The following is a 20,803-nucleotide window of genomic DNA, read 5'->3' on the forward strand; positions in this document are numbered from 1 at the left end:
TTCATGAATAAAAATACACCATTAGTCACTGTCTTCAATATTGCCTCACATAATAATTACACTAATAGCTTGGAGGAGCCTTTTGCTTCTCTGTTTAAAGAGATAATCAAAGGCTTTTAACTCAGATGATAGGTCAATAAATTGGTCAACAGTTCAACTAAAATTTGCCTGCACTTTTTCCATGGACAAATAACTGTTGGAGTTTCATTACAGCAAAACATAATATTATTCTGTATTCAATATTTAATGAGAAATCAGTCAAGGACATGTTTGACTATCTTTGGTTTCTATGACAAATGGATGAGTCAAGGAAACACTTTCAAGTTTTGATTGTTCATCAAGAGTGTGTACAGGAAGAAAAGGAACCTATGGGAGGCAAATGCAGATCACAAGGTTTCTAAAAGTTATTCCACAAAGATCACAAGTAATGAAGCATAGAAGAAGATCAATCTTAAGATTAAGAAGACATTTTCAACGATATATAAAAACTATATTACCACTGCTGTGCAACTGACAGGAAATCAAAATGTTAGGGAGACTAGAAAAAACTCAAAACACAACAGCTACATGAGATGCCTTATAAGAAAACTTAGTGGAATAAAGATTCACTCAAATTTAATCAAACTTCATTCTTATGAAGGTAAAACACAGAGCGCAAAATTGCTGGTGAGGTTTATGTAGGCCTGGGCCGATAAAAAACTTTGCTGGACGATATATTGTCTCACAACTATTGATAAACAATGTTATTGACACTATTATTTTGAGGCCAGATTAACCATGAATATAAATATATCATAATAATGCAATGAACCCTTTCAAATACAATACATTTTTTCTCATGCGAATATTTTACTATTGTGATTGGAATATCAATAACTTTTAAATGTCCTAAAAAAAAAAAAAAAAAAAAAAAAACCTGACAAAATTGAAATAGACTCAGTTAAAAATTGCACTTGAATAAAAAACTGTTTTAAAGAGCAGCATTTCTTTTGAGATGTCGTAAACTGCACTTTCTGTGTTCATGCTAATTCTCATCATCCAGGACAATTATTCTGAACACTCCAAACAGAAGAAACTGGACTAATCAGCATTCGTAAAGAAGGTTCTCGTCTCATCCATGAGGCTTCATCAGCTTCATCCCAAACCATAAACAGTCCACTTGTCGTGGTTTTAAGCATTCCAAAGACACTTCCTGTGGGCACACACCATTTGGCGCAGTTCTGTTTGTATTTACTTTGCCCAACAAACGCCTCAGTGAGTGTTGACTGCAAGGATGAAGGCTGCCCATCTTCAGGTGCAGCTTCTTCCCCAGCTGGAAAAACTGGGTTGAAAGGTTGTGTTTAGGGATGCTCCGAAATGAAAATTTGTGACCGAAGCCAAAGACGAAGAAAATGTAAATGTTTGGCCGAATACCAAATACCGAATATTGAATGCAGATGCTAAGTTTAATGAGGCTCAATGTCCTCCACAACACTAAACAGTTAATCATCCAAAGCTATGAAAGCCATGACTTTCTTGCCCTGAGCAAACTTTTTCGTCCTCAAAAATGTTGCTGGTAGATGGGTGGGCATGTGATTTTGTTGCGTCGCCTTTTTTGTTGCTGCACACCGGCTCGTCTGTGTTGATGGGTTCACCTTGCTCATTCGGTTTGAAGCTGAACTATTTCTCCACAGGGGCTGTGGCGTTGGGTTTTACCATCATCTTTTTTCCTTCTCATTTCTACTACGTTAACCTGCATTGCTCTTTTCACACGCACAAGGCTCACTTGCTGCGCTCTGTGTGTTAACTAGGGCTGGGACGATATGCTATTCTCCCCATTTGATTCTATTACAATTTTTGGGGGCCCGATTCGATTTGAATTGCGATTCTTTGATATTTTAGATTGATTTTTTAACACCAGAACATGTGAAAAAGATAAATGATGATGATACTGTCTACGGACTTTATCAGGGGCCATATTTTCCCATAAACTGCACATCACATGAGTCAGAGAGAAAAATTTCACCCTCAACTCAAAGTGCACAGAGTGAACCGTCTTATCATACAGCCTGTTTGGAGGCAAGAGAAGAGTAAGACAAACACCCATGCACATGGCAAATTTGAGGCTGGCAAAATTATCGCGTTTATTCCATTTATCATATGGGTTAAATTGTTTTATTGACAATTGTCCAAGGCCTGAGTTTATGTCCTTTAGAAGAAAGAAACACTGTAGAGAAACTATCTAGACAGCCATCATTTTCTCTTAATACAGCTGTTCCTGAGTAAGACGGTTTCTCTATAAACAAGTATTGAAATTAGGATGTTTGTGATGTCTGCTTGGAATGAGACTAAATTTGTTGTGAATAAATAACAACTTGATACACAGAATTTGTGATTAATTGAGCACATTTCCAAATGAAGCATCTTACTTTGATTTATTTATATCCCTAAAATGAGTCTTTTGATTAGGCTGAATTATCCTCAGTACTCTCTGTCTCCATCTTCATGATCTCTTCGGTGTAATTATCCCAGTTGGATGTCATTTCGGTTTCATCTCATCTGTTTAGTCAAATATCTGCTGCACTCAGTAAAACATCATGAAGAAACAACAGCACAGCATTAAACTCTGCACCCTGCAGATGTCTGAGGAAGTCTACAAAGCTGACCTCTCTCCCTCTCATATCTCACCCTCCTCTTACTGAACTGAGCCCGACTTATCGTAAACAGAGCGGGGCAGCAAACTTTGAATTCCATCCTATGAGAAAACATCTTTCAGCATCTATCTTGTCGTGACAGGCCAGGCCTTCTGGTCTGACCCTGTGTCTCTGGGGAAAACAGAGGCCCCATTGACAAAACACACCAGCCTTCATGTCCTCCTCCTACCCATCGACTTCTTCGACTGTGCACCAGCTACCTGAGGTAACCTTTCCAAACACTACACCTTTGTTTTTTCCTTATGGGAAAACAGCAAAAGCATCGTGGCAACAAGATGGTTGAATGAAACTATTACTGATGGAATGAATGTGCAAAGCTCAAAATCTCCATCACAACTCAAACGGATGAAACTCTGCTGAAGAATAAGAGCACGCAATAAATACTGATTACATTTCTGTAAACACAAGATGACAAATCCCTCCCTGACAGCTCAACAGAAAAGCAATTTCTGAACCCATCAGCTGCTGTCTGATAACAATACATGTATGGAGATGATTGCCAATGATTGGGCAGTCAGGTGTAGCCAGAGGTTAGCCCCCCCCGACGAGAGTCTGTCTATGCGTCACATTTTTTACAGTCCGATGAGCAAGTTGAGGAGCAAAGACAGCAAAAAAGGTAAATGTGTGAAGAGTAAACTTTGTCATTTTTCAAAGCAGTAACCTTTCATGTGTTTCTGGTGAGTCTCAGTTTCACTGTAATCAATGGTTAATCTTTTTTTGTCAAGTTTAAAAGAAAATTCTTTTTATTTTCTGATATTTTCTAATATTTTCTAAAGTTCAGAAAAAAAATCCATTTTTTTTACATTTTAAGAAAGTAAAAAGAAAGTTCCAAGTTTTTGGATGATTTTGTAAATTTGTGAAAATTTTGCAAGTTATTATTTTTTTTTAATTCTACAAAATATTCAAACTTCATATTTTTAAATAGCATTTCTTTCTTATTTTTACAATCTTTTTTAAATTAAAGCAAAAAATTTAAATCGTGATTTTTAAGCCTTTTTATAAATAAATGAAATCATGGCAATTTTTTTTAAATTTCCAAATTTTTGGAATTTGCAATTTTTTGTACATTATTAAATTTATTTATTTATTTATTTATTTTTTTGCAAATTTTTGAAATGTCAAAGTTTTTGAAAAATTTTGTACCTTATTGAAATTTCATAAATTTTGCAAATTTACCAAATTTATGATTTAAACCTTTTTTTTCAATATTTGCAAATTTATTACAAATGAAAAAACTAAGACATCACATTTACAATTTTATAAACATAAAATCTTCTTGTTTAGATAACTATTCACAACATTCTTACTTTGTTTGAAATTTAATTACCCTTTTTGGTTTATATTGTGATAGTAAAGTAGATTTTGTGGCTTTGGCCTGACTTAAATCTATAAGAGCTGAGGCAAAATAGCTCCTATGAAAGTAAAGGTTGCCGATTCCTGCTCCAGTGGGAAAAACTTAAAAAATGAACTGTGTTTTTCTTGTCACAAAATATCAAAACATATCAAAACATATCAAAATAAATCAAAGAAGAAACATTAACACGGACTGCAGAAGGTTGTTTTAAGGCTGCTCACTCTCTACACAGACTGTTTTCCCTTTTCCCGCTGCTTTCTGAATGTCAACACTATTTAGTCTGAAAACGCACAACAAACAGACACAACAACACTTCAAATACCAAAACCCAGGCCTTTGACAACAGATACACATACTGAATCTGTAAATAGAGATTATTTCAGCACATCAGACGGACAGGAAGAAGCTAAAATGTCAACACACAAATCTCTACTTCCAGAGTATTTGCTTTGTACATCACTGGATTGCTAAACTCCCTCCTCAACCAAACTTTGCAAGAAGATTCAGAGACTGTGAGCCTCTCAGATAAATGTGCACAAATTCACTGTAATACATCCAAGAGTTGCTCAGATACTCATTCTAAACTCTTGTGAAAAACTTTTTTCTGCTCGGCAGCATCGTCCTGATGTGTATCTCAAACTGTCGTCAACACGTTTCTTTTGCTGAAGGTCTTTGTGTAAAAGCATCAACAGAAAACGTCTGTTTTTGGCGACATTCTTTCAAAACTTCAGGATGCATTTGGAGAAACCCGTCGTAAAAAGGTGGTTTGATTCTTCTCCAGCCTCTTTACTCACTGCAGCCACAACAGACCACAATGCACTGCTGCAACAGCACATGCTGCGCTGTAATTAAAGGGGACACACAAGTTTTCTCCCAGCTGAAGAAACTTCTTCTCTTTCAACTCTCTTTGCTGTTACAGTAATATCATGTTTGCTGCTTTTACATGCATGTAAAAAAAAGAAAAAACACCAGTTCACTGTAGTTTCTGGCACCTGTTCAAACACGTTCTGGGAAAGCACTGATGCAGTTATTTAAAAACTTCTTCAGAAAACTACTCCTCAGATTTTACGATATCTGATTTCACCAGAAACAAAATTAGAAGGAGGCTTTTCTGTGGAAATTCCTGTTCTTGAAAGTCTGTAGCAGGAATAAAGAGGCCAAAGGAGAGAAAAAAAAAGAAAGGATATCATTTAAAGAGCAGGCGTTTAGGTCTAAAGGTTGTAGCCAGACATGTTTGGGTGCTCTCCGTCTCCGTCTCTTTCCACAGTCATCAAATCAATAATTCATTTAGCTATTTGCCTCATCACTGTCTGTCTGACCCTAAAGCTCCCTGGAGTGTGAGCGTCTGAGAGGCAGATAGTGCGAAAGTGGCAATGAATGTTTGTCTTCATGTGCAAAAGGTTTCTCTCATACTAGATGTCGTAATACAATGGCTTTAATCTATATCTCAGAGAACAATGTTGTGAAGAGTGTTCATGAGTAGATGTAATTAAGTCTTTATGAAGGTAAAACCTTTTGTTGTTTGATGATATTGCATAGTGTCAGAACATCAGCTGAGTTCTTGTCTCCTGTGTCACCAGACATGCTGAATGCTGACCTTTCAATGTTCAGAGGGACATCAAACTTTCATGACTTGCAGCTGTCAGGGGATATAAACTAAGCGCAAAAAAGGTTGGTAGATTTTTGTTTAGTACAGCATTTCTTTGGTGTATAAATCCTGTTTTCCTATTAGATGGTGCTACAATTGTAAGGAACATGCATTTGTAAAATGAGCTGCAGAGCTGAGTATGTTGCACCCATGAAAAAATTGCCAAATCTTCTCTTCCACTGCCAAAAAGTTGGTTCTTCTGTTTGCTCTTTACTCTTGTTTTGAGCTTCTGTGTTTTTCCAAGTTTAGCATCAAACCATGGACTAGAAATATCTTGTTATCTTGGATCCCTTCAAAAATAAAGATTCAAAAAACAGATGGAAAATTGCACTTTGACAATACAATACATGACCAAGGCCTGATTTCCTTGTTTGAATTTCAAGTGCAATATCTGTTTAAAACAGCTAATTTACACAATATTTATCTGCTTCACTAGGTGCAATATCTGTTTAATTTTTAGTACACAAAGGGCAATATCAGTCCGATACAATTTACTTCTGCAACATCTGTTTAACTTCAAGGTACCAAGTGCAATACTCTATTTAATACAGTTCAGAAATTCTGTCTAATTCTGTTCACTATGCGCAATATCTGTTAAACATAGTTAGTCTTGCCTTGTCTTATCTTTTAATGTCAATAGTTCTTTTATCTTTATCTGGTTTATCTGGTACTTACCATTATTTTAGTACTCAATGCTGCTTTATCGCTTATTTATTGTAATTATATCGCTTATTGTATTTTATGACCATTTTACATCTTCTTTTCCAGATGCTGTTCTATGTGAAGAGCAATGGCAATACCAAATTTTCCCCTGGAAATTTCTGATTCTGATTCTGACTCTGACTCTCATGAATACATCCTTTAACACATCTAATGGTTTTTGCTATTGGCTGCTAAAATCTGAAAACTAATCTATTCCATACTGCAGCTATCTGCCCTGTGCTGTTTGTTGAACCTGTCAGAACCATTGACAGTATATACTGCTGGACGACACGCCTTTATCTCCACCTGGGTGCACAGAAGTGAAGCCAAAATGCATTCCATAACAACCCCTGATATCTTTCTCATTTAGGGGCCGTTTACACATCAATGGTTTGAGGGTGAAACGCAAAAGCACTGTTGCGTTTCGGCTTCACGTTTACACGATAACTGGGTTTTAGCCAACCTAAAAGGCTAACTTTTGAAAATGGCCTCCAGAGTGGAATTTTTCTGAAATGCTGCCAACACCGTTGCTGTATAGACAATAAAATGTGCATCTGTTGCTCCACTTCTGCACTAAGCATTCACCAATACACCAGATGACTGGCCCTGCTCTACTTCAGTGGAGATTTACTAAAAGTGGCTTCTTAAAAAGACAGTTATAGCTTACTACAGCACTTTTAGTCCGTCAGCGTTTCCGTGTAAACACAGAGTTTTTCACCGCATTCTAGTGTTTTCGGATGAAGCCCTGTCGTGTAAACAGGGCCTTACAGCCATGCAACAATAACAACAATTAACACTCAAAAAGAAAACATTTTGGTATAAATCAGCATGATAAAACTAAATTTGAATACAAAAACACGTGAGGCGTGAATTCTCCATATATACTTTGACTGCATTCCCATTTGTTTACATGGAAAAAAACTGAATTAATGACTATTTTTAGGTCTTTAAGAAAGTTACACATGATCAGACAATTAACATTGAGAAGATTTGACACTGAAGGCACAGTTAGAAGGCAAACCCCATGTCATGTATAATCACTGAGCATGTCATTTCAAATTATAAACATTGATTTGCTGCTACGAATGCCTCCTCTCCCTCTATTTCAGTCTTACCAAAAGATTTCAGAACAGCGCTGAGGGGATTAGCTCCCAATTTGTGAAGTGTGAAACTAATACTGGATTACACAGCCGTGCTTCAAGTTCACGCTGAAGTTCATCCTAAATGTGCTGGACGGGATGAGTCCAGGGCTCTTCTGGATCCCATGGGAAAACTTTCCTGTTTTAAACGAGTTAAACAGCAAAAACAAACAGCTGACTCAAGTTAGGAGAACAGTGAAGTCTAAAATGTCAGTGCCATTATCATTACTGCAGCAGGAGGTTTGCTGCTGATTGGAAATCACAGGTCTCCAGAGTCCACATAGTTATGGCAGCATCGTATTGAAGGAGGTAATGAAGGCATTAAAGGTCAAAAAAGGAGGTAGAATGAGAGAAATCCAAGTTTTTCTTCCACAACAGAGTGAGCTAAAGGGAGCTTTGACATGTCTGAGTGAATCTCATCCCTGCTCTTATTACGACGCATCAAAGTGAAAAGTTAAATTCTACACAGAAGAGATAAAAATGATCAAGGCAGCCTCTTGTCTCCTCCCTTCAGTTCTTGCCTGTTCTTTTCAAGCCAGATGCTGACATCCATCTACTCCAATCCTTCCGAACTTCCATTCAGCCTGTGAGTCGGAAATTTGTCAACTTTTTTTTTCCCCTGTCAGTCTGATAAAAAGCGGAGACATAAAGGAAGCTTGAAAAAGCATAGGAATGGGACGTGACAGACAGATGTGGCTCAGACACGCTTGAAGCTACGCTGCGATTTCAAATCAGTTTGCTCTTTTAGCCTTTTTACATCTGGAGCTCCATATGCTCCAGATTACGTCTATCCCTAAAACCAAAGCGAAGCACGGCCTGTAGCTATGCATCATGGGAACATCAAAGTAAATGGCCACCACATCCAGATGTGAACGCACAGCTGAAATGGAGTCAGAACATGAGGGCAGCTGAAGTTCCTCCAGTCTGTGCACATCTGTAGGAATCATGAGGGAAATGCCAGAAAAACAAAGGAGGTTTAATCTGAGTTTGGAGGCAGCTGAGAGGTTAGCAGTTCAGATTCACAGGCCTGCTGGGAAAATGTGGACTGGGGAGGAAAAGATGTAGATCACTATTTGTTTTGATTGGATCATTACTTGGCTAAACAATAGATAAATCCAGATACTGATTTGAACAGAGGCTCATTTGCATGATCTGTTTTCAAATATTTTAAATATTGAACCATTTATGGTTTAAGTCTTTAACTAAACACAAAACAGGAAAAGCATCAATTATTTGACAAAAGGTCTTAATTATCATCAAATTGTCTGAATTGCACTGAGAAATAGAAGTTCATCTAAGGTTTAATCAGCTGTGGGGACACACACTGCTAAACAGGAAAGGCACACTGTCACTAACATCACTCAGTGTTACAGTCAGAGCAGACTGGAGAGCAGATCTGTTTGTTCTTTTCTTCGTGTGACTCTGCCGTTTGGCTCTGATCATTACCGCTGAGCTCAGAGGATTAATTGCTCGGCTTTAAAAGTCCTCAATTCCCACTGCTCATCTGCTGCAGACATGGTCATTAGCTTTTAGCGCCGTGGTGGTCTGTCGTGAGTGTTTGTTTATATGTGACCCGCTCACCCTCTTGAGCTTGTCACATCAACAAGAAACCCACGCCAACGCCTCAGAGGCACAGACAATGCTCTGAGCTGTTCAAGTGTGTGTGTGTCAAAGAACTTTCTTTCCTGAAGTTTTCTGTTTGCTCAAATAAAAACGCAGAGATTCTTGAAGTTTTTGGAAAGTAAGGACACCTGAACAACTTGAGCAGCACCCTATAGTTACAGCCTTATCTCATTATAAAAGCATGGGCATTTCTCTTCAGTGAAAGCAGCCTCAGTTCTTTTTATCTCAGGCGTTGAAGCTGAGTTTGGACCCTGGCTGGAGCTGTCTCTTTTAAGTCAGATAAGGACATGTGAGCTACTGATGTTTGGTGGCTGGTGGGTGGAAACAGAAACAGGCAAACTTAAAAAAAAAAATGTTTAGTTGTGAATACAATTTCAGCAGGTCTACACCTCCTAATGTTTTTGGAAAGTGGACATGCTTAGTGCCTGAACTCAAAAGATGAGTACACAGCTGCAGCTAGAGATGAGTATGTGATAATTAATCCGTGAAATGACGGTGAAGGTCTCCTTTTATGGTGTTTACAGTACTAACTGAAATAAATATATCACAAATAAAAAAATAAACCACTGCATTAGATACTACTTCTAACAGTGCAATCTTTCTTCGGTGTCCCACTTTCAAAAACTAATCACAAAGTAGGAGGAATACTGGATCCTGATTGGTGTAAACTCCATATCAATGATAATTCATTCTTAATAGCAATGGACAACCTGATCAGGCATCACACATATCAAATAAATCCACACAAATAGTCCGGATGCCAGCACATTTGTAGAGTTGATCAATTTCATCACTTCCTGTCAGAAGAAAAAGAAAAATTCTGCACACTGGCCAAACTTGAATGCAACATTTTAGTCAAAGACCTTTATCAAGCAGATGTTTGTGTCAGCAAATGAAGCCATCTTAAATAGGAGTGGCTGTGTGGCTCCAACCAATCGCTTCAGTGCAGGCAGAAAGTTTAAAAGTTAAACACTATTAAGAAAGTGAGACTTCACTGATAAATTACAAAATATTTAGTTGAAACAATCTCAAAAATGTTGTGACTGAGTACGTAGGGTCATAATAAAAGTAAAAACTAGTGACTGCAGTCAGAAGGAAATACGTGAACAATCTCATATGAAAAAAGACCAAAAAGAAGAACTAAGAATCTAAAATAATCTGGAAAAAATTCTGTCAGCAACCCTGGGAACAAGCTGGTTTGTGACAGCATTAGTTAATAACAAAGACAGTATTTTCTATATTTCTGTTAATTTGGTGTGTGTAAAACTGTTCCTTATGTATTTTCAAACCAGTAAAATCATCTTTAACTCAATATATAAACTCAACTATTTCTCTATTGTCTCACCCTGCCAGTACGCTGTTTCGCACAAGCACCTGCTCACTATTCACTATCCCTTACTGAAGACAGTAGGGATGGGCACCAAATTAGGTACTTTATGGGTACCGACCAAATTCAGTCAAAACTACAGGGGACCAATTAACGTAAAGTTAAGAGGTACCATGTTTAGGTACCTAAATGCATCCTTGCGACTGTGATGGAGTGGAAGAGGAGGCGTTTTTTCCATGCTGGACATGAACACACCATTGCAAGGTTATATAATGAAGAAAAAAGATGTTAAATTGAAAAAGAGAAGAGATTTTTTTATTAAACAAATTTATATTTTTTACCACATAAACACAAAAAAGTACTGAAAATTGGTACCATTGAGTACCGATACTGACTGCAAGGTACTGGGTATCGTTACTGTATTGTTTCAAATGTGAAAGGTTTTCATCCCTGGGAGACAGTTCTTTAAAAGTACATATTTGTTTGTTCCCGTGCAAGTCACAAAGAATTTACTGAGGCTATTATGACGTTTCATCTTTGTTTCAGTTGCCTGCTCAGTCAGTTTTTTCTTTTTGCAGAAGAGGTAGCAAAGAAAAAGAAAAACGATAATGCATCAAATGAGAAACATAAAGATTTAAACAACACTGGTGATATTACATTTTATATTCCAGGCAAATCATCATGGGAGCCTGTGGATCAGTGGTATTTATCACCAAAGTGTCCGTAAACAAGACACTGAACCCCAAACTGCTCCTGCTGTTCAAGGGTGTCCCACCCAGCCACGAGGTGGTCAAAAGCCAGGGGTCTCATCACTGCAAGAACCAAGAAATGGGGAGGGTTGTGTCAAGAGGGATGTAAAAACTTTGCTAAATCAACATGCAGAACATAAAAGACAAAAACAAGTGAACCGCTGAGGCAACCCTGAAAAGGGAAAAACATCCCGGCGTCCTAATATTATTCCGTCAAATGTTCCTCATGTGTCCCATTAACGTGCTGGTGAGAGTGCTTTCTGTCTGCACGCCTCAAGATGACAAAACTATCTGCCATTAGGTTTTAAAACTCTCTTGGTAATTTTATAAGGGAAGGAAAGAAATTAAAGCCAAATCTTTTTAAATTTGGCTTTTAGTTTGGTGTGGTGTCACAGTTTGAGTCATCAATGCTTTTTGCTCATTCTGGTGTTTTGTAAGTCTTATCCTGCGAAATGTATGGAAACCTGTCTTTCTTTCTGTCTGTTATTAAATAGTTGAGTTCCCATTTAAATGACAGGTGCTGCATGAATACAGTTCTGTTCAGATGACAGGTTGTTCCTGTAAAACCTTGTCTGAATTTCTTCATGGTGGGTTATGTTGTGAGACAAGGAGCCTGGAAACCTTGCAGCAATATAAGACATTTTATATCCTCAGCCTCATTGTTAAGTTCAAATCCAATTTGCTGTATAACAGAAGCAACATAATAAAAAATCTTTCTCTTTAGAAAGTGAACAGTAAATGTCATCACTGACAAGCTGAAATATGTTTCAGATCCAGAGTGGAGCGCAGTGTGTGTGTGTGTCCCCACAGGTGACAGACTGAGCTTGTGGAGAGGTGTATTGATTGGAGCTGCTCCCTTGCTGTCCGAGCAGTTAACCCCTGTTTCAAACAACACGTGCATGTGTCAGGGAAATCGATATAAGTCACCAAAGCTTGCTCTGGAGTGTTGGTTGGCCACTTGACCATCTGATGGCACCGACAAGCCCCATCAGACTATTAATGAATGCTGAGAGGGGGAAAGAAGAAGAGTGTAAAAGGAGGATGAACTGAGATGCAGCACTGTGAAGGTTAAAAATAAACTCATGGAGTTTTCAGTCTATACGTGACATCATGAAGGAGACCAGAATATGTTGATTTTTGCCTTAAATGCAGCCTCTGTCATTTAACAGACACCAATTGATACCTGCAGCTAACACTTTGCACATTAAAAAGGCAAACAGGTATTAAAGGTAGAGCAGCTATGTGATTATCTGCTCATTCAGGGAGCAAATGAAATAAAATTGTTTCTCTCTAAAGCCAGTTATCATCATCAAATTGCTTCGTATGAGGATTTGTTTTTGATTACTCTCTGCAGGAGTTTAATCCAATGCAGCTAATTTAGCTAGAAAGAGGTAAAGTGCTGCGAAGTTTACTGAAAATAGAATCTAAATTAGCAGACAGCAGTTTGGTGACTTAACAGCTTTTTTTCTGCAAAACTGAGCACAGGGAGTATCAAGACTTCTCCGGGTGCTTTTACACATGAGTAGTCCGCTTTAAGACGAGGCTAGACTACCTTGGTCTGCTTGTATCTTTGACCTTATCCTTTCACTGTAGGTAAGGGTTGACATATCTCTTCGGCTGGCTCATCTGACTTAGCTAAAGCTGCCTGTAGCACGCTGGAGGTAACGAGTTGATCAGAAGGATCTCGGACATGTGGAGCTTTGACTTTAACAGTTAGGTGAGGCAGTGTGGGCATCTGATTTGCACGCCTCCTGTGAGCCCCCCATTTGGATTTACTGTGCCTGTCCAACTGGGCCCCTGGGTAGACGTAGGGCCATCTGGAGGGTGCTATATCCCAACTGGCCCAGACGTAGCCCGGGAGGAGCTTGAAAACATTGTTTCAGTCAACTTGCTAGTCAAATTTTAGGAGAAATTTGAATTTGTAACCACCAAATGCTCTCCTCCTGTCAAAGCCCCAAAACATATCAACATTAGAGAAGCAATTCTGCTGCACTGGCTTCTGCTGACTTTGTTTGGATCATGAAGTTGCACTAAAACAAACGGTAAAGACTGCAGCCAAGTGCAGATTAAAGCAGACTACCAGAGAGTGCTGGTGCTCTGTTTTTATTATTCAAAACTGAAAAACTGGAAGAGCTGGGCAGCAAATGCTGAGAATGCTGATACAAAATCTCTAAAAAATGTGTTAAAATATGAACACTTTCCCTACTAAGGATTTGTCAGACAAACGCACATTTTTTTTATGTCTTTAGTGATCAGATAATTGCTGTCAGGCTCCAGAGCAGATTCAACCTGTTTAATAGTCTGGGAACAAAAGACAAGGGCAGACTAGTCCCAAGGGTTCAGGGCAAACTGTAAAAAAGCAGAGTCACAGATGCCAAATGGCCTGACACTGATGGAGGAGCAGTTAGAGCAGTGATTGTGTCTGTCTCTGTGCTTTGGCACCTGCTACAGCAGAATAATTTTAAAAAGCATCTTTTTGTTTCATTTCTCCTCATTCATTATTTTTCATATGAGGAGGTCAAGGTTATAAATTCTCACAACAAAATCTGCTTTCAACACTTGATAAGACCATTAGTGTTCTCACACAGTTCTCAGTTATGCTGATAGAAGACTTGTGATTGGTATCGGGTATCAGGTCGATACCAGCCTTTTTCAAGGTATTGGTACTCGTGAAAGCTGCCGATACCAGCAGCCGATACTCAAGGCGAAAATTCTTACATTGAGCAAGTCTTATTTAAAAAATGCTTAAACTCTGACAGTTTTCACTTTTATTTTTCACTTTTGTTCATTTATCTAAAAAACAATTGTAAACTCAGAGACAGTTGTTCGTGTTTTATTTTGGACTTAATGGCAGAGTGACTGTGCTGTCTTTCATCAAAATTATATGTTACTGTGAATTTAAATGATATTTTTAAAAGTACTTGTAGTATCGGTACTTGGTATTGATGATCACTCAAGAGGGAGTACTCATACTGGTATCAGTCTGGAAAAAAAAGTGGCATCAAACATCCCTAACAAAAACTGTCTATATGTGCATAACTTATCCATTGTTTCAAAAATATAAACAAAAGGGGTTGACTTAACATAAAATGATGCAAAGAGAAAGTTTTGGAACTGTATTATAACCAAAGACTCCTGGGGTGTCTAAGCAAGGATAACTGCAATATCATTAAATAAATTTAGCAAACAAAGCAAAAAGTGCACAAAATCAGTCTAATTTTATATGGATAAGCTAGATTAGGTATTGTAGGCCTTTTCTGGTTACTGTCTTTTTTTGGATTGGCCTGTACAGCAAGGCTGCAGGCTGAAAAGTTTGTGAACCCCTGAGTCTTAAGCCGCGTTTCCACTAAGCAGACTGTTTCGGTTTGTCTCGGTACAGTGCGCATTTTGTGGCGTTTCCACTGATTTATCCCGGGACAGATCCCCAAATCACAGAGACGAGCCGTCCCACTTTTTGGGACTATTTCATATGGGTGCCAGACTGAACCGATCCACTCTCGGAAGGTGGAGCTACAACACTGCAGACGGTTGATTGGTCGAAAGAATTGTCACTTACGGTGCGACAGCGGCTGCATTTCTCCTGGCGGCACAAAGACTTCTCTGAAACAAAGCTTGATTGCACTTTGTATCAAAGAGCTACCTGTCAAGGTACAGTTTTGCTGTGGAAAAGCTAATGGAATCAGGCTTAACTGTACCAAACCATGCCAAACTGTGCTGAACCGAACCGGACCAGACTGCTTGTTGGAAACGCGGCTTTAGACCCCAGAGGGTCTACTATGTACAACACAGAACATAACACCGAGCAAATATCGGAGCCAGTTGTGCCAATTATCTGCTGAATCCCAATCATCCTGAGGTGCAGCTAGTACCTGGTCTAACCCCCATATAAACACACCAGAAACCACAAACACACACACCACCTTCATGCCAAGGTCTCACACATTCATTAGCGCCTGAATCGATAACTAGTTAGGACTGTAAGAATGAGCTGAAACTTTCAAACTTTACCTCACCAATGTTTCACAAAAGAAACTAATCCCCTCCTCTTCACCTGTGTGTGGTCTCACTGCATCCCTTAATTACAGTCAGTAATGTCTGAAAACTGCTCCTCATAATCTTTTCTCAACCTGGGGCCCTTTACTGACCTCTGACATCTCTGTTGAGATTAAAGACCAAGGGTTGTTTCTCCTTTCTGCTAACCCAAGACATGAATTACTAGATATACGAGCACCAAGAGACCGTTTAGCAAAACATCCCATCTGACATTTAAGAGAGGTCAGAGGGTTCGATCGATGACGGCAGAGTAAGGTTAAGTTTGTACACTCGTGAGAGACATACAAATAAAGAAATACCAAGGATAGAGAGTGTACTGAGAGTATCCACCTTTAAGGCAAGAGTAGACAAAGTGTCAAGGGCACAACAGATGGATTAGAAAGAGGAGTTTATGTCTGTGTGTGTACTTCTAATTGTGTCCTGATAAGGTCTGGGACAGAAATTTAACAACATGGATTGAAACCACTTAGGCTTTGTTCCCACTGCAGGCCTTAATGCTTGATTCCGATTTTTAGCGCAGATCTGATTTTATGTTTGGTTTTTCATGTTACATTTTTAAATGTAGCCTGCTCACGCACCTGAAGTGACCTGCATGTGCAGTTGAACGTTAATGATGTCACCCACAAAACAATGTTTATGGAAATGGACATGGCCCCAGGGTTTTGGGGCTTGTTTTGTAAAGTGTAGCTGTTTATTTTGGCTTGCTTTGCTGGCTGTATGATCCCCGCTTGTTTCTTTCCAAGTTTCACGAGAAACATGTACTTAAGTTTCACTTTCGCTTTTCTCTGTGTGCTTCTCTCTCCGCCCCTCCCATCTCTATCTCCTCTTTTTTCAATGTTTGTGTTTTTAGGACTTGTTTTGTCTTTATTTAATCCCGTTTAAAAACCACAAGGAGATCATTGAACTAACATTAGCATTAGCATTAGCTGCTTCAGATAGTGGTGGGGCAAAGGGGGTGTACTGTTTAACCTGCAGGTGAAAAGATTGAGGACACTTTTTTTTTTATTTATTTGCCATTTTGGCCCACTAAGTTCTTAATCTGATGACATAACAATATATTTTCTGTCATTTTGTTCATACTGTTGATTCTTAAAGTGACAATACATTCATACTATGTATTATACTTTATAAATTTAGCATCTGGTCAGCTTAAACTATGTTCAATTATGTTGTTTCCTTGTACATATCTTTAAGCAAACAATAGTCATCAACTAAAATAACAAAGCGAGTTTATCTATCAATCGTAAGATAATATAAGTATAATCGTCAGAGCAATCAATTACTAAAATAATCATTGGTTGCAGCCCTAGTTCAGACTGTCAGAAACAAAGCAGAAAAGTTTTCATCAGTTTATGGTTTTGACCACAATCTTAAAATTCTTTTCAATGGAGCGTGCTGTATTCTTTGTCATTGTCCGATTTTGAGTTAATACCCACAAAAGCTGAAAAGTCACATTGAGATCACATTCAAGTAAAAAAAAAAAAAAAACAAAAGAAAAAAAAACAGATTTAGCTTACTTTGAACTGCAATGTGAACATAGCCTCAGTCAAAAGCAGAACCAAAGATTGAGGAACAAATCTGACTGTCAGATAAAAGCAAAACATCATCAGCGTAGTGAGTTATCTGCTCACTTTATCTGCTAGAGATAATGAAATGGAAAGATTATGTTAAATATTTTGGACTTGTGAGTATTTCAATGATTCTGAATTTATAGTAGGCACACTTTAAACAAGAACAGCGCTTCAGATGGAGTTTGTTACTATAAAAAATACTAAGGTGATGAAGCTGACATCATTCACGGCGGTTAATAGCATTAATACATACAACCCCGCATACAAAAGACAGAACTATCCCTTTAAGGTCAGACTTACTGCTCTAGTTTAACTTTATCTATGCCAAAGATGGGCTGCCACATGTCCATTGTGCAATAGTGCAATATTTTGGATGAGACGTCAACTTTAAATCGATACCTCCACTCTGGACTGGAAGTAGTGGCCCCAATTGACTCTGAAGTCATTAACAAAATATTGGCACCAGTTTTTAGAACAGAAAAACACACCTCTGTTGATTCTCTGTTATCCTTTCATACAGAAACACCCTCAGAGAGAGCAAGAGAGGCTAAGTGGGTAAGTTGCCTGCACTCTCACTGGATAGTTGATCATATCAGGCTAAAGCTCTTTGCAAAAGATAGTGAGCACATCGGGAGTTGGCCCCGATCCCCAGTTTAAATCTCTGCAGCATCTACCTCTGCCAAATACTGGCCTGTTTGCACTCAGAGCAACGTCGTACAGAAAGAAAACTCAGTGGCTTTCCGGGTGAAACAAAATGAACTCTTTAATACTGCATTGTGCTTGGAGGCCATACACAGAGCCAGGGCTTTAAACAATGAGACCACTTTCGGCTGTCATCCGTGAGCTGCTGTTCTGGCACTGAGGAAGAGGTTTTTTTTTTGTTTGTTTATGGGATGAATAAAAAAACAAACAGCAGTTCCTCAAGGTCCAACTAATCCCAGCTTTACATAAATTATAAAGGCGAGGAAAAGTGTGGACAAGTGAGAAGACTGAAAGCGTGCTTTAACAACAAAATGTGAGGAGACAAAAGAGAGCAGCCGGCTGAAGTCAAGGATGGTACAACAGTTCAAGAGTTCTGTGGGTGAAATAGAAAATAAAGTTTGTGTGTTCAGAGTCTGTCTGAAAATAGTCTTTGAGGAGAGCAAGAATGGACTTTCCCACTTCAAACGTGGAGACAGTAATAAAGTTCCTCTTCAGATTTGGCTCAAGTGTTCATCTCATGAGAAGAGCCACTCCAGAGCCCATCAGTCCCTGCAGTCGCTTTTTACTGCAGGAGCAACAGTTCTGCACCAAATCCCAACAAACTACCAGCACTGAGATTACTTTTGGTTTGACTTCATGCTACATCCTGACATCTTCATGTGGAAAACAAAAACAAGCAGTGGGAAACACTCTGAATAAAATCTCCCAGATTCTTTCTGTTATGATCCCAAATCTTCAACTAAAAATCTGGAGTACGGGTGTATAGGTAAAATAAGGAGACTGTGTTGTGTGTGGGAGGTAAGTGCCTGTAAAGAAGAAAAAGAAAAGGAAGGAAACAAGCAACAGGTTTGGAGAAATATGAGAAAAAGCATCAATGTGCATTAACAGGTGTGAAGATGTGTTCAGACCATACGCTGTATGAAAAGTGGACAGAGGTCCTGGGGTCGAGCTGTTTTTCCCACCTGCATTCTTTCTTCTGGCCAGCAGAGGGCGACTTCATTGGTTGCAAAAGTAGAAGACATTAAATATTATCAAAGTTCACTTCTCAGTTTGCTTCCATTTTGGGAAAGTTTTTTCAGGAGTTTATGATTTTAACCACAAGCTCAAAATTCTTTTTAATGGAGCATGCTGTATCTTTGTTATTGTCCGATTTTGCTGAAAAGTCACTTCCGCAGTGACCTGTCTGCTAGGAAAGGTTTGCATTTCACCTATTCCTCTAAACATTGCCATTTCTGTACCAGGAGAAAAACAAGGCAATGGTCAAAAAGCTGAATTTGAGATTTCAAAATGGTGGTCCACAAACTTCTGGGTACCTTGGTCCACTTCTTACAAACAGCTTATCATCTAAACAAATCTGAGTTGAAGTTCTGTCTCGCTGTGTTCACAATGCAAAGAAAAACCTGAACAAATATGACAGATGCAGACATGATGCCCTTGGACGAACAAACTCCAGTTGTTTCTGGTGTTTCTGCTCATTCATTAACCTCCATAGATTGAGAATTGAACTTAATTTTTAAACAACTTCCTGAAATCAAGCTGTTTCCGGGACCATCTGACAGCCTCTAAACTGCAATACAACAAAATAACAGTAAACAAATAAATTCAATATATAAATATATATCATTTCGTACGAGAAAAATGTCAAAACAGTTCCACTTGGGGAGGGAAATGTTTCTTGGAGCAACTTATCCACTTAAACAAATAAATAAATCAGTAAATAAATACACTTCACTAACAACATTAAGCCACTAGTGGCAGCACTGAGCAGTAAGAACAGAAAACATTTTAAACCAATTTTAACCTGAACTTACAAAAGTCTGCGAAATGACAACAGCTTCTTGACACCACAACATGTGGAGGGGTCATGTGATGTGTTTGATCACCTGCTGGCACTGGAATGTTGGTACGAAGTTTCTCCATTAAGGTCATTGGTAAATTATGCAATTAGTTATACGAATGTTAAATAAGATTGAATAATTAAGTATTTGAGCATGTTGAAGCACCATAACCATTTATGTTTGGTTGCAGAGAGGAAAGGGTTGAATTCAGAACTTAAATCAGCAAAGTTACAAAAGTGAATTATGTTAAGTTTCCTGCTCAATCCCCCACAGCCACATGGGGGCACTTTATTGGAAAGAAAAGTTAATGTGTGTTTAAGAGCCAAGAACTGACAGAGGCCCTATAATGTGTTTCAGTCATGACATGCTCCCTTTCCTCCCATGTGCCTAAGCTGGAGGTGGGAACATAGACTGTAAAACAAATGGGCGTCCTCCTGCTTGGCTCAAAGTGAAGTCATCACAAAAACTGCTCCCCCCGGTGGCTGGCTGCAGTACAGGCCAAAAAAAAATCAATCTCCCCAGTCATTCCAGATGGGCTGTGGTAAAACTTCAAAAATTGAATACAGCTAACTTGTAGAAATGTTTCATGCATCCAATTGTTGTGGTGATTTGAAGATATTTTTTGGCTGCCTTGTGTTCAAGTCCTCTTTTTCCATAAAGTTTTGTTTCCATTAGTCATAAGAGGTTAAAAACAAGGTTTTGCATCACATTTAACGATAATTGACAGCTGCTGTTCTTGTGTATTTTTTTCTGGGGAATGTAAAATATGTCGGGACAGAGAGCCAAGAAGAGATTGGACTTTGGAAAGAAAAAAGAATCAACATTTTTGTCACCTGTCTCCGCTCAGATTCTCTCATAGCCTCTACTGCGCAGACTCTGGCTGCACAATGGCTGCCAATGGTGGTGCTTGTGACGGGGTTATTTTGGCTTCAAAATTGTACAATGGTAAATGGCAGAGCCCTGCTGTCCACTCTATATACAGTATATGTAAATGTATATGTATATGTATATGTATGTAAAAGGCCTTTTAGCTATTTGCCAGTTGAATGTGTTCCATCATGACACCATGAGCCCCACCATCACATGATGTGATGTTAAGAAGTCGTTCTCATTTCTGATGTTTCTTTTAGACCACACAGTAAGTATAAAATTGTAGTTAATCTGCATGAAAGCCAACCAATCTTCACTCCTTGTTCTTCACTAATAGCATCCACTCATGTCAGATTTTCACTCCCTTTGAAGAGTTTACTCATACATATTCTATGAGTTTGTGATACCTTTGATCACTGCTCAAACCTTAACATGCACCTTTATCAGATCAGAGCTACTCTAGGTTCCTTCACCTTCTCTTTGCAGGATCTGCTTCGGCTCATTCAGCGGTATCAGCCCTTCCTTTTACTCATA

General features: G+C 38.6%; 1 protein-coding gene across 2 annotated transcripts in view; it reads right to left on the reverse strand.

Annotated features, from left to right (window-relative positions):
- The window catches only part of LOC141789633 (carboxyl-terminal PDZ ligand of neuronal nitric oxide synthase protein-like), a 263,989-nt gene that overhangs the window by 16,900 nt on the left and 226,286 nt on the right, over positions 1 to 20,803 (reverse strand). The window lies entirely within an intron of this gene.

This window comes from Halichoeres trimaculatus, unplaced genomic scaffold (genome assembly GCF_033239565.1).
Source record: "Halichoeres trimaculatus isolate MK-OKI-2021-1 unplaced genomic scaffold, fHalTri1.1 fHalTri1_scaffold_4, whole genome shotgun sequence".
NCBI lineage: Eukaryota > Metazoa > Chordata > Actinopteri > Labriformes > Labridae > Halichoeres > Halichoeres trimaculatus.